The sequence below is a fragment of the Nothoprocta perdicaria genome, unplaced genomic scaffold (genome assembly GCF_003342845.1).
Source record: "Nothoprocta perdicaria isolate Ctin4 unplaced genomic scaffold, notPer1 scaffold_5, whole genome shotgun sequence".
In the NCBI taxonomy this organism is placed as follows: domain Eukaryota; kingdom Metazoa; phylum Chordata; class Aves; order Tinamiformes; family Tinamidae; genus Nothoprocta; species Nothoprocta perdicaria.
Window position 1 is genome coordinate 4,150,900 of NW_020455754.1, and position 13,942 is coordinate 4,164,841.

General features: G+C 42.4%; 1 long non-coding RNA gene across 1 annotated transcript in view; it reads left to right on the forward strand.

Annotated features, from left to right (window-relative positions):
• LOC112954465 overlaps window positions 1-13,942 on the forward strand; it is an 82,525-nt gene that overhangs the window by 8,282 nt on the left and 60,301 nt on the right. The window contains exon 2 of the long non-coding RNA XR_003250718.1: window positions 6,979-7,035. This is a non-coding gene — a long non-coding RNA (uncharacterized LOC112954465). The remainder of the gene's footprint in view (window positions 1-6,978; window positions 7,036-13,942) is intronic.

Here is a 13,942-nt window from a genome sequence, read left to right on the forward strand (position 1 = left end):
CTCTTTGGTATTTTCTGGACTGGTTAATGACTATAACTGAAAGCATCAAAAATGAATGAGAAAAAAAAAATGCACTGACAGTTCTTTATCACCTATGCATCTTAAAAAAAAAGATGAAAAACACACCTAGCAGTAGTGCTGTAAACCACAGTAGCAAAGAATGATACTGTCTTCCTGATATCTCTTTTTGACCATGTGAACTGCACCTAGTTTCCCTTTCATCACTCATCCCGTCTTTAATTCTGTAAAATCCCATTTTGTATGGGATTGGGCTGTCAGCTTGTCCAAAATAAACAGATGCTTCCCCTTTCTTAGGTCTTCCTTAATTTTTTCATTCTTTTCAACTTTGATTCTCTCTGGCTTCATCTGGTTTTGCATTCTGAGTTTTCTGGTAATTTCTTTTCTCACTCTACCAGAGTATTGGCTTTTTTTCAGATGCACAAATAGGGGTAAAAGGCAGGAATCTGACCTGTGAGGTCACTTGAGGAGGAGAAAAACTCCTGTCAGATGGAGTGTGCTGTTCAGAGATGGACATAAACACTCTCCAACAGTACAAGTTATCAAGCAGATGGATAGGTATCAGCACAAAGGACTCGATGGTAAATCAGGTGCCCAAATGTGGCACTGCTTGAGATAGGAGGCAAGTGTGATTTAATGTAATGTTCCCTTTGGGTTAGACTATAATTTAATATTTTTTTCCAGCATTGTTTCAAGAGTTAACAGAGGAATTTGGGAAGCTGCAGTTGCTATTGCCGCTTCCACAATGTGTTAAGTGTTGTAGTATGTACATCGCAGTTCATTCGTAGCTGGATGCTGTCGGTCTATTCTTACCAATTTTAGAAAGCTCTGAGGCTAGAAGTACAACTTCACCAAGGAAATGTCATTTATTYGGTGACAGCCATGCAGAGGATGACATCTGCTGTGGATCTTCAGCAGATGATGCCTCCAGGGTCCGTCCTACAAGGGCCTTGGTATCTGGGCCATGGGGCTGATGGTGCTGCAAGCAACCTGAGCTCTGGTTGTCCCATTGTGGCTTGGGGTTTCAAGCTATCAACACCAGACARCCAGTGGCAGATGGCCAGAGAGCATTTTAGCCTGTCCTCCTCCTCTAGGATAGTGTCAAGGTAACTGTTGCTACCCCTCTTGTCATTTTTATGTGAAGGGAAACTCAAAGCTGCTTTGCCAGCTACTAGTTAGAAACCTTTCTGGGTCTGTGTTAGCTAAATGCTGCTTTCAGTTGCAGGTTATTTAAAATCTTGGCAGAAGTGGAGGACAACGTAGATGTACATGTTTTAGCTCRTGGAGTTTAACTCCATGGAGAGGAAGCTGTTACAAGACACTTGCCGTTTTTACCTACTAACCTTTATTTCAAGCARACTGGAGCATTTATGCCCATGAGAGAATTCAAGAGCAAAGTTCAAGTGAAGGGGAATAAAGAAAGCAATCCTGAAACTTTTCATAATTCRTGTAGAAAATAAGGGAAAAATCAAAGATAAAAGGGCCCTCTGGTTTCTAAAATATATGTATTTTTTCTTTCCAGGGTTAAAGTCTGCTTGCTGCAGAGTTAGACTTTCTCCTGCTCTGAAACCATGTCAAAGTTAAATAGTTCAAGAGTACTTTCTGTTGTAAATTGTTATCCAGAATGCCTATGCTCTTGGCTGCTCATGTTTCTTTGATGCATGTCTCTTCCTTCAACATTTAAGATCATTTTCTGCTTTATGGCATGACATAAATTGATAACAAAACCCTACAACCTCAGTAGTTAGTCTAGGCACTTGCTTTCTTTCAGACATGTTGTCCTGCTGAATTATTGAGTCAGCAGTGATGATCTGGATGTAAACATGTACTTTTGAACTTACATGAGGATCAAAGACAAAACAACACTAAATGAGACTAAATCAGGAAATGACCCATGGAAAGCTGGCATCAGTYTTCCATCTTTGTTCATCTATTCATTCTTCTGTGATGTGGCATCCAGAGTAAACTTGCTTGATTTGTAAGTAAATGACTTTTGGACACCACAAAGTTTATGGCAGTAGYGCTTGTAAAAGCTGTCTGCCTTTTTGCTTTAGCGTGATCATCATCAAGACGATTCATGCATGAATAACACAGCGTAGAACCAAAGCTGATTTCTGGCTGCCCTGTTGAGGATTTGCTGACCAAAGTAAGATGCTGGCCAGCAAAAGTAGTCAATAAGACTTGACAGCATGAGATTTTTTGAGAAAGGAAGTGTCTTTGTYGTAATTCTTGTCAGACTTGCTTGAAAAATGAAGAAAGTTCAGACAGTACTAGTTTGTGTCAGTAATTTTTTATTATAGACTTCTAGATGAAGAGAAGAATAGATGAGATGTTCATCACTTCTAAACCAAGAGGCCAAAACTACATGATAGCTGTCCAAGACAGAAACTTCTTAGACTTTTCAGAAAAAAACTGAGGATGAGTTGTGCTGGGAATGGAGCTCTTGCTTTCTGATTGTTCTGTTTGTAGGCACTGGGGTTTAAAGAATTTCTGGTAATGTATTAAAGCCAAACTTTTGTTTTGCTTATGGTAACTTGGAATTCTAAAAAGGGATGTCCTTGTGGCCAAGAAGGCCGATGGGATCCTGGCTGCATCAGGAGGATGTTGCCAGTAGGTCAAGGGAGGGGATYGTGCCCCTCTGTTCAGCTCTGGTGAGGCTGCACCTGGAGTATTGGGTGCAGTTCTGGGCCCTCCAGGACRAGAGAGACATGGGGCTTCTAGAGAGGGTCCAGCGCAGAGCTACAAAGATTAAGGGACTGGAACGTCTCTTGTATGAGGAAAGACTAAGYGAGTGGGGCCTGTTTAGCCTGGAGAAGAGAAGACTGAGAGGGATCTTATCACCTTGAACAAAATGCGTGTGTGTGTGTGTGTATTTTTGAGGATTTGCAAGCTCAAAAACGAAGTTTTTGCTGCTCATTTTGCAGCTCAAAAATGAAGTTGGACATCTAGGAAAGCCTGTTCCCCTTTGTCCCTTAGGTTGGACACATAAGAATAGGAGATATGTTTAAGGATATCATCTGACATATTTGTTCAAGTGCTGTAGTCACGTGCCGTGGAGCTGTAGYAGGAACATTAATTCAGTTTTTCAGGTCTTCTGTGCTTTATCTTGTAGCCTGCTCTTCCCTTTTGCTAGGTGTCAGCAACAGAAGGTTATCCAGAGTCAATAGAAGGAATTTTCTTAAAAAAAAAAAGGCCTTCCCACCTGACACATGATGGAATATGTAAAATCATTGCAATAGCCATCACATCTCCTTAATAGGCTTGTTGCCTTTCCAGTTGGTATTTAAAACTGTTAAGTATTAAGTTAATTTTTGAGCTTTTTAATGGCACTAAACAGGAGATAGGGATTTACAGCTGCTGAAAAATAGGGTTTTCATAAAACTGAAGAGTAACAGAAAAGTAACAAAGTTGCTTTTTCCAACCACACAGTCTTTAAAATGTTAACAGGTCTCTTTAAAATTTTATTTGTACCAGTAGTCACTTTTCCAGCAGTTGAGCAAATCAGCACATTTTTATTTTTCTTCATTCCCAACCCATCAGATGCCTTTTTTTTTTGCATTTTACTATCGCTTTTAAAGGAGGAAGTTGCGTTGACTTCTTGGAGTGATTCCTAAAAACATATTTCTGAGTGCAATTAAAGGAGGTTTGTAACTGGTACTTGCGTTGCACAGAAGTTTGTTTCTGATTGTGGGCAACACTTTGCAGGCACAAATATGGAGAAGAGCCTGCTTGCATTGTGGCATAGCAGCAGAATGCTTGTTTGTGCACCCTGGCCCAGTTCTGACATGACTGACACCAGTGCAGAGTTGGATCTGAATTTCCTCAGGACACTGCAGTCACTCTGTGCTGCCACATAATGCTGTGACAAAAAAAAAGGCTGGTGACACCTTTCTGCTTTCCTTATGAGAGGCTCTCTGCTCACAACATTGTGCCACCTTTAAAGTCTTTGTCCCCTGGTAGTCTGTGCCATTTGCCCACTTTTCTCCCCTCTTTGTGAGGAGCAGTGTGCCAGCAGGCTGGATGTTGGTTGGAGGGAGGAAAAGAACATTCCTCMCTCTGCTTCCCTTCAAAAACCCCTGCAAGGAACAACCTCTCCCTCTGTGCTTCTCTTGGTGAAGAAAACTGGCTGATGCRGAAGGTGGTTGTGGTGGGAAATGTTAGGATGGGCAAGGGTCCTAACAGTTACTGGTGCATTGAGATCCAGCACTTTTCCTTCTGCAGAGGACGCAGTTCTTCAGAATGGGTCTTTCCTTTGATGTGTCCTCTGGAATGRCCATGGAGACCTTGGTTTGCTTTGGTAGTGCCAGAGGGGTTAATGGGGAGATGGAGGAGTGCAGAAAGACTCAAGATGATGGTTTGAGGTATTGTCTAGTATTCTTATACAGTTTTGTTGCAGCTGGCTCTGTAGCACTAATGGCCCGTCGTCTGCTTGCACACTTTATGAAACCAAATCAAGATAGACCTATAAAATACTTAGCAAAGAGTGTCAATTAAATCATTTGTAAGTTTTACATCAGCAGCAGCTGATGAGATTGCAAGAAGCAGACAAGGAAACCAATGTCTGTTCTTTTGCTAGTATTCTGCTCCTTTTTGGCTTATAAGAGGAGGTGTTGTGTAAGTTGCACAATCTGGAATTTGAGGGTGGAAATGAACAGGATTTGCAGAAACAGATGATTCTCTTGAAGAGAAAAATAAATTCCCGTGGAAGTTAATGGCCCTGTGTTTTGAGCATGTGTATTACCAGTGAGTGAGAATTTAACAGATGTGGCTGTGTTAGAGCCCTTCTGTCCCTTGCATAGCTTAAGGCTTTGAATGCTTGTCAGCTATGGCTAGTTGAGTTTGAGGAGTGCAGCAAAAAGCCTCTATTCCTTGTTTATACATTGAAGAATGGTTGAGTTTGGGTCAAGTTTGTTGGTCAGGGCTGACTGACTTGATCTCAGATGTTTGCTTTAAGAAAGAGTCTCATAGTTTGTCTTGGGGAATAAAGTAACACACTGGAAGCAAACACAGTCAAGGGACATAAGCCCTAAAGCCACCCCTTTCTGCTGTGGCATTGCAGCTTTTGGTTGTAGAACAGGTTTAAAAATAAGCTGATGTTCACTGGTCTGTATCTGGGTTACCTTTCTCCTCCCCTCTCCTCAGGCTGGCAGTTGATTCCTGGAGCTCACTTCCAAATTTCTTGGAGGAGGCCATTCTTCACGCCTTCTGATGTTGAATGCTTTGGGACCAAAGTTCTGCTTGTTCTCACTGTCCTCTAAAGACTGACGTGGGACAAAATCCTGCCCTTCTTTGTTTAGTTGTTCTGAAGACTGGGCCTTTCACTTGGACTCTTGCCTGAGTATTTTTACAAGTCCAGACTCTTGCTCTGCCCTTGAGAACTGCTATGTTTTCTTTTTATTTTTTCCCCTCTAAGGATCTTATACAATATATTTTTCCTTGCTTCCTTTTTGGGTAAGGGAGAAATGGACAAGGAAAGTTAAATGAGCTTTATAAGAGGATGACTTTTTGTAAAYGGGAAAAGTCAAGTGGTCACCTTGGACATTAGGCCAAGGTATGCTTAACTAAAGGATAGATCAAMTCACAATCAAAATTCTTGTATAAGGGAAAACATCAATCATGGTTTCATTCATGAATCTTTTTCCTGCCATGGTAGAACTAGGTCAGTGTGAAATTTAATCTGCCTATCATAAGGCTGATGGAAAAGGCAAAAGGCAGTTCCTCACTCCTCTCATTCCTGTGGTGAAGCAGGGTTGTATCRGACAAGGTGAACTTGCAGTTGCTTCACCACTACTTTGAGGTCATGCTCCAGATGAGCAGGGATGAGATTTCCCTCCCTTCCTTGCAGTAGCTGCCTCTTTTTCCAAGTCACAGAGCAGAACTGCTGCCCTTGCYCTTACTAGCAGATGATGAGATAGCTCCGTTGTGTTGTGAAGCAGCTTGGGGCACCTGACCTTCCATGGCTTCTCGCCGTTGGTTGAGGCCTACTGTCATGTCTTGCTGGTCTCCAGTAAACCCAGGTAGTAGTTGCCTCAGGTTTCTCAAGGCTCTTTCCAGATGTTATTCTATAGCCCCATGCTATAGCTGCTGCATTTCAGTTACTGAGCGCAGTGGCCTTGGGAATGATGTGGAGCAGAGAAAGCCACTACTCTTGAGTTTAAGTCTGTCATCTCTCAAATTTCCTTTCAGAAAGGAAAAAGCTACTATCTTCCTATTGAGAATTTCATTTTGGTCTTCCCCTTTCTGCCAAAATGGCACAAAGTGCTGTGTTATTCAATTGGAAAGAGGATTCTTCATGTCCTCCTGAAGGCAGGCTTAACTTGACATGTAGGTAGGWGTTCGTGTAGAATTGCACTATACATAGGACAATATAGTTCTACTGACTGGTTTTATTATTGCCTAAATTACGTGTGTCCTGTATTACTTGCAAAAGGAAACTTTATTTCCTAGCTGAGGTAGATCTTGGGTAATACATGTTCTGTGCTATTGTTAGATTTAAAAGCTTATTGAAATTTAGGTGTCCTTTTACCAAATTCAAGGCATACTAGTGAAGGAGAATAAATGAATAGATTGTAGCCTGGTTTTCCAGATTTATTCCTGCATTACTTGTGCATCTGTCTACGTAGAGTTTTTAGACTGCATGTTTGCATGGCTGCAGTCTAACATTGGCCTATCTTGGTAATCAGCATGCTATGGCTCATATCAGCAATGATGCCTATAAACAAAATATGTCTGAAGATCTAGGCATGGGAAGCCAAGGAGAGATTCATGGTAGTAAAAGGTCCAACAGGAAACTGTTGGAGAGTTCCAGGAAAATGTTGAGGACTCTCCTGCTACTCAAGTTAGCAGATTTCAAATGAGGGAAAGATCTGAATTTGAAAAGCATGATGAACACAAACTTTGTAGACAAGATGGTAAGAAACAACACAGACTAACTTTATTTTTTATTTTTATTTTTTATAGGCTGGCATCTTCTACTGTTGCCCCGATATGAAGCAGGCATCTCATGTAGAAAGTAAGGTAAGCTATATTTCCATAATTTAGAGGTTTTGCAGTGTAATTCCCAAAGCCATAATTGAAAAGATGCATGCCAAGAAGTTGCATAAACTCTGTCTTGAAGAATAGGAGCCCTGTCTTTCCTTATGCATCTCTGCCTGTTGGTCTCCTGCTTTGGTCATTCTGGTTGCAATGGAAGAGTGCCAACCACATGCCTGTTGCTCTTCCCCCTAACTGTCTGTGAAAGGTCCTGGAACTGATGATGTGCTTTGACTACTGCAGAGTACCAACTCAATGGCCTTCCACACTWTCCTTTACCGTGCAGAATTGTACTTTAAATGGACAGGGTTGGGATGGCTGGTCTTTAGAGAAGAAAGTTTCTCTCAGAGCTTTCTCTGAAGTCGGAACAAGGAGGATGGTGGCTCTTCCTAGGTATATGCTGAATATAACAAGGAGGATATTGCAGTAGGCCATGTGTTCTGTGATTATGCAGAGCTTTTTCAGTGATTTGCATCTCTTCCTCTGATCTTTCCCTACAATTCTGGTTTTCATGATTGCAACCGAGTCATATAAAGTTTAAGTATCTCCGGTTTGTCTGGTTTGGGGCTGMCTTGTGAGAAGCATAAAACAGGTTAAGAAAGCTATGGTACTTTCATTAACTTACTTTCCTGGCCTCCAGCAGTCTGCCACTGAGAAATGTTTTGAACTACAGATTTGTTGTCTGTCCTCCACCCCTTCTCCCAAGATCAGCAGCAGCTGGGGGCACTTGGTAGTCTCTGAAGCCCAGGAGATTACCCACTATATATAAGTGCCTAAATATAGATGTAGAGGYCTATGAGCATAAGTCTATGGGCACCATTGAAGTGGATTGGAAACTTCCCATTTGCCTTTTGGGGGATTGGATCAGGCCCTATTTCAGGTAACCAGCTTGGAAAAAAAAATGTGGATGAGGTGGCTCGTCCAAGATGGTTGAACAAATGGAACAAATGGCTGGCAGGACTCGGGAGTTCTGGATTCCATTCCTGCTCTCCGACTGCTGGGTTAAGTCCAGTCTCATATAGAAAGAGCCTGTGCTGGTAAGTATGTGATGAAGATGTGAAGGCATCTTAATTGCATCTTTTCAGAGTACATTACTGCAGTATGTTTCTAGTTTTTTTCTCTAGAGAAAGCTAAAGCTCACAGGGTTTCTTAGTATGACAGCTCCACCCAGTTAACATYGAGATAAAACCTCTATCACTTCTGTTGGTCCACAAAAAAAAGCAGGGTTTACAGCCCTTCTGTCCATCCTGAGGTCGATATGTATAGCTAGTTATGTAATTTAGTACCTTCACCTCAAACATGGGCATTTAGAGAGGAGGAAGGCACATGCACGGAGCTGTCAGAATTCTCTGCAACAAGAAGTAGGTATAGTTGGGGCTATATCCCACGCAGGCTGCAGCTCCTAGACTCATCCCTGGAAAATGAGCCARTCCAGCAGGGAGCTGAGCCATAGGAATATGCGGAGACCCACATTTCTCTCCTCTTGAAGGCAGGAGGAGGTAAAACATTGACTTGATTGCAGCTGGGTTAAGCCTGTGAATAGTTTGTATTGCTTGCATATTATTAGCTCCCCTCACGGCTAGATCTAAGCATACTTGATCTCCAGAGGAATTTGATTTTTTTGCATGCAGGCATTCCTCGTTTCTCACTAGTTAGGTAAAAACATTTGCAGAGRGGAGTGTGGGTTTGTCTCCTTTAGCCTAGTTGCTTCTTCCTGAGGGGGTGATGAATGCTCTTTCAGAAGCTGGGTGAAATACAGCATTTCAGAAAAGAAATTTATAGTCTGACTYCCAACAAACTATGGCTGTGACAGCTGAACAGGGAGCACTTGGGCTCTGCTTAGGTTGAAATCTTTGATGTGGGACCATTGGCATCTGCTCTGCATATCACAGTCAGAACATAAGGACAGCAAGTGGGCGGTTCAACAGCTGGCATGGGAGTTGAGGGAGAATGACATTAAACTTTCATCTCTGGGTACAGCAGAAGAAATGAAGGGTTTTGGAATATTATTTGTAAATTGACATGGTGGTTTCTTAGTGTATTAGCTTGCCTCAATTTTGTCTTGCTTACTTTTCATTTGCTCCCAAGTGAAATCACCTACTTCTCTCTGTGTATGATTGTGAAAAAACAGAAGCTTCTTTAAAGGTTCATGGTCAATAAAAGCAATCAGCAGGTGCAAATATTTGGTATAGGGGTATGGTGTGGATAAGCCACCTCAAGGCTTTCTTTGCATTGCAGCTAAAGCTTGCAGTTGGGTTTTATCACTCATTAAGCTTTTAGCCTGTTTTGATCTTCATATTGCTGTTTCTTGCATTGCTGTATCCTAATTATATGCATGTCCATATCCTTGGTTTGTGTTGTTCTTCTAAGAACTGAGTAAGTTACATCTTGTCTGTGTGGTATCTCCAGGCAAATTCCACACGGAAGGCATTGGGCAGCCGCAGCCTGGCCAGGATTTTCTGAAAAGCACCAAGGAGGTGATTTTTTCCTTAATGCTCTATGTCCCAATGGGGGGAAAAACAAAACTAGCCATTTGTGTTTGCAGTTTCTGCCTACAAAGTCTTGTGGCTGGGCGTGTGACTAGGAAATGATCTAAAAATAGAATTACCTAACCTGACCTTGCAATTAAGCTTGATATCTAAGAATGCATGGGAATGATCCCAGCTCTAAAGTTTATTGCGGACTGTACGATAGGCAGCTTCCCTGTCTGAGGGCAGGACTGTACTGTGCTCCTAAGGGCTGTGTGAGTCACATCTTATGAGTTGTTTTATCACTCTAATTAGTCTACGTTTTGGAGGAAAAAGTATACAAAAGGACAAGAGCAAAACATATTAGGAGTCTCTGTAAACTGGTGGGGAGCTCCATATGATTTTTCTAGCTGGGAAATAAAACACTTCTAACTCCTTTCATCTGTGGTACAGTACTGAAATGTCTCTTCCATATGTCAGTGGTATAATCTACATAATGAACAAAGCTTCACAGATGGGCTGGCTGATGCAACGGACATTCTTTTCATAAATTACCTCTCATTTGTAGTATTTTYTCTGGTTTCCCACAAGATGGACTGCATATTGACAGTTACTGAGCTATTACTTCCTATGTAGCATAACTTATAAAAATGCTGTAATTCAGTGAGGTGAGGTTTTGTTCCAGAATAATCATGAGCACAAAGCTGCTGGGGGAAGCAAAGGCAGACACTAAGGGGAGGGGACCTTACAATATATGTCCCTAGAAAAAAATAATTGCCTTGATTTCATGCCTTATTTTGTAGCCAACATCATTAATATGTTCTCTACCCTCAATTTAGGCAGTGATAAATTTCTCTCGACTGTGTTGGAAATTCTTTGTGCCTCTGGCTTCTAAAGTTTTCAAAACTTGTTTTAGTTTTTATTAAAATGCTGCATTTTAACTAAAAGCCTTTTAGGAATGCAGGAAAATATTTGTTTTGAAGTTCTGCTTTCACCTTCACTGCTTACCTTGGCCAATGCTCACCAGTCATTCAGGCTCACAAAGTTCTAGGACTTTGGTTTTATTTCTCCAGCCCCGCTTTGGTAGGTTGGAGATCAAATCCTTCCTGGTTCCTCTGTCTCAGTCCTTATCCAAAGAGGGTTGGTGGTGACGTGGTTTTAAACTTGGGTTGAATCTGAGCTTCCCAATTACTTGCTGGATCAGGAAAGGAGAAGTCAGAGACTGGACTTGCTATGACCACATGATCAGGACTTGGAAAAGCTTTGTGGAAAACAGAAGTCTAGCTTGTATGAGAGAGGACATTTTCTTTTGCTTCATTGTTTGGGATGCATCGTCCCAGCCAAGAACCTGGAAGACATTAAGGTAAGAAGTGATTGTTGCAAACGCTGAGTTTTTAATTTTATTTCCTTTTTATGGTCCAGCTGCAGCTTAGAGTGCGAGGTGAAAGTGCAACACAAGTAGACASGAAGGTGACATTTTTGGTTGTCCAGGAACAACAGAAACGTGGAAGAGTTATGAGTTCMTTACTGACGTGTACAGGGAGCATGCATGCATTTAACGTGTATGTAAAATTTTATGTAGTGATGGTTTCCAATAAAAGGAAAGATGTCTCATTCTTGGAGTGAAACTCGGACACTCAGCAGTCCAGAGAGCTTGCCTAAGGCCTCCCCCAACTCTTGCTCTGCTTTTGTCTTTCACAGTGCCCAGTTTGAGTCTGCAGCACTCCAAGCTGTGCTGTATGTGCAGATGCAGCACCAAGATGTGCTGGCTTCACCTCATGTACCCGTGGTAAGGGCAGCATGACTGCAGTGGCACGTGCTTAGCTGACAAATCCATCCCCAATGTTCGATGCTAGTGTGCGGAGCCTGTGCTGAAATACCCACTGCTGTGAGCCATGCTCTTGTACCAACCAAATCAGGCTGAAATTACCTCAGGGCTGCCTGAAAGAGCAGTGTTCACGCTCAGGATTGCACTGCAAATGTCTTCAGCAATATCCAYGGTTAGGAGCAAAGATGCCCTGTTTCCTGTAAAAGACAAGTATGGAAACTGTACAGTTCCTTCCACAAAGATTGTAGATATCTTTCCAGACAGGCACCCTTTATGTTGTTTTGGATGAAATGTGGATGCCTTCAGCTGAAGCCTTTCATTGGGATTTGTGTTCTACACTCTGCTGCTCTCAGGTCTGGTACTAGATGCTGCTCCTCCTGCCTGTGCACCGTGACCTCTGAATGCCTCACAGTTGCTGTTTCAGGCATATTTTCCTGATACTCCCCTGGCTGCAGAGTGCCTTATCTCTGTTTTACAAGGTGAACTGAAAAAGTAGTCTGGCTGATCCAGCTTGCCAAGGACTGCTTGGGCTGAGTTAGGAACTGAGTCTGTGTCCCAAATATCAAACTGGTGTGTGACCCACAGCTGCTTTCTTCCCATTTCTAGAGGAAGATAGAGGGATTTTTTTCTTACAGAAGAACAATGTCTTGCTGAAATTGTAGCTCAGGCCCAACTTTTTCAAACCTGAATGCCAGGGTGAGATGTATCTGCTTATACTGTCATATGAATAAGAAGCCCCTTTTCTAGAGGGGCTGTTGCTCCTCAGCATCCGGAGCTGTATCTGCTCTGCAAGCCAGGCCCTTTATTGGGAGGTCTAGTAGACACTTGTGTTTGAACAGCCTTGGGGAGGGGGTTGCAAATTCGAAGCCAAGCTGATGTCTCTAAGGGCTGCTGATATCTTGATGACCTCGCAAAAATGTCAACCTGAATCATATGCTTCAGGTAGCGACATGCTTTGATTCTGAGATTGGCTTGGGCATGGAAGAAGGGAGCACCTGGTCCCATATCAGATACTACATGGCACAGGAAGGGATATGAGCCCAGGAATTATTATTGGCTGTGTGCTACACAACAAACTGAAGTTGTCTTTGCGGATTAAATGATTTCTTGTGAATATGCATTTGATTTTTGACCTTTTCTGCTTTCTCATCCTTGGTACGTAGGCCACAGTTTTTCCTAAGACACTTTAATTAGTTGTTAACAGATGCTGTGGGTCTTTTTTTCTCCCCACCTTTTTGGGATGAGCAAATACATAATAAAAACTTGATATCCAGATTACATTGGTTAACTGAAACTGTTTAGAGAGTGCACATAATATTGCTATTGTCTGCCTAACTGGATGAGTGTGTAAGCATTTCCAAAGTAAACAAAAATGTAAACTTTGCTTTCCATAAGCATTTGTGCCAGTAAAACCTGATCTTTCCAAAGCTCATGGCAAAGCTAATGCCGAAGAGGTGTTAGTGAAGGGAACAAATCTATATAAATATTCAAATGGACWTTGTTAACTCTTCTGTTAGTTTTCAAGGACCCTACATTTATTTTGAGGACTGTATTTAGAGTGTGCAAAACCTTTGATTTAGGTGTATTAATTCATGCTCACCCTTATGTCTGCCTTTGGTGCAGCTTCYGCAAGTTGCACCCATGCGGTGGCTGGCCTGGCTCGGTGCCGATTCCCAGCTCTCGCATGCAGCTCCTAGGACAGCTACACAGAGGGAATGTCCAATGGGATCACAGTGTCACCGGYGCTGGCAGACGCCTCCAAAGCCCATCCGAGCTGCCTGTGAGAGCAGGGTGACCTAGAGCAGGTTGCTCAGGGTCGTGTCTGGTCGAGTCCTGAATGTCTCTSTGGAAGGAGACGCCACAACCTGGTCTGGCATCTGAACACATGCACAGTAAAACAGTTTTTTTTTTCTTGTATTTAAATGGAGATTCTTGTGTTTCAATTTATGCCCATTGGATATCAGTGGGAAGAAGCTGGCTCTATCTTCCCTGCATATGAGACGTGGTACAGATGGGAAAGGTGCTTTTGCTTTAGTTCATGCTGAGAKGTGAGGCTCATTCATTCCTCACCCCCTTGCACACACATGCAGAGAAAAAGTTGGCTTCCCTGACCTGTTAGTGTGGTGGCAATGCTTTAATAATAATAAAAAAAAATTAGGACTAATTAAGGAGTTGTCCCCATGATTTGTGGTTTTGTATACTGGAAAGCAGGCCAGGGCTGTCTGATTTCATTTCTGTAAAAGAATGTAACTCCAGTTCCTTGCCAGTTTATACCATTCCCCATGCCGGGCAGTAGATAATTTCTCATGGTCCCAAAGCTTTCAACAATACTCCATTATGTTTCATGACTCATAAATGGGCTGGTGCCCGTGGAAAGCCATGTGTCTCAGTGCAGCTCCCTGCAGTATGTTTGAACTGATTTCATAGCCTCCAGACCTAGCGTGGTTTATTATTTTCCTGCCTTGCTCACTGCCCTCATTGTTGCTAAGCCCGTATTGCATCAGTAGCAGGAATAAAATTAAAGGCCCTGATGCGTTCCGCTGTGGAATTAAAAGCGCAATATGCGGAGCTTCAAATGAACGCAGGGCAAAACAAG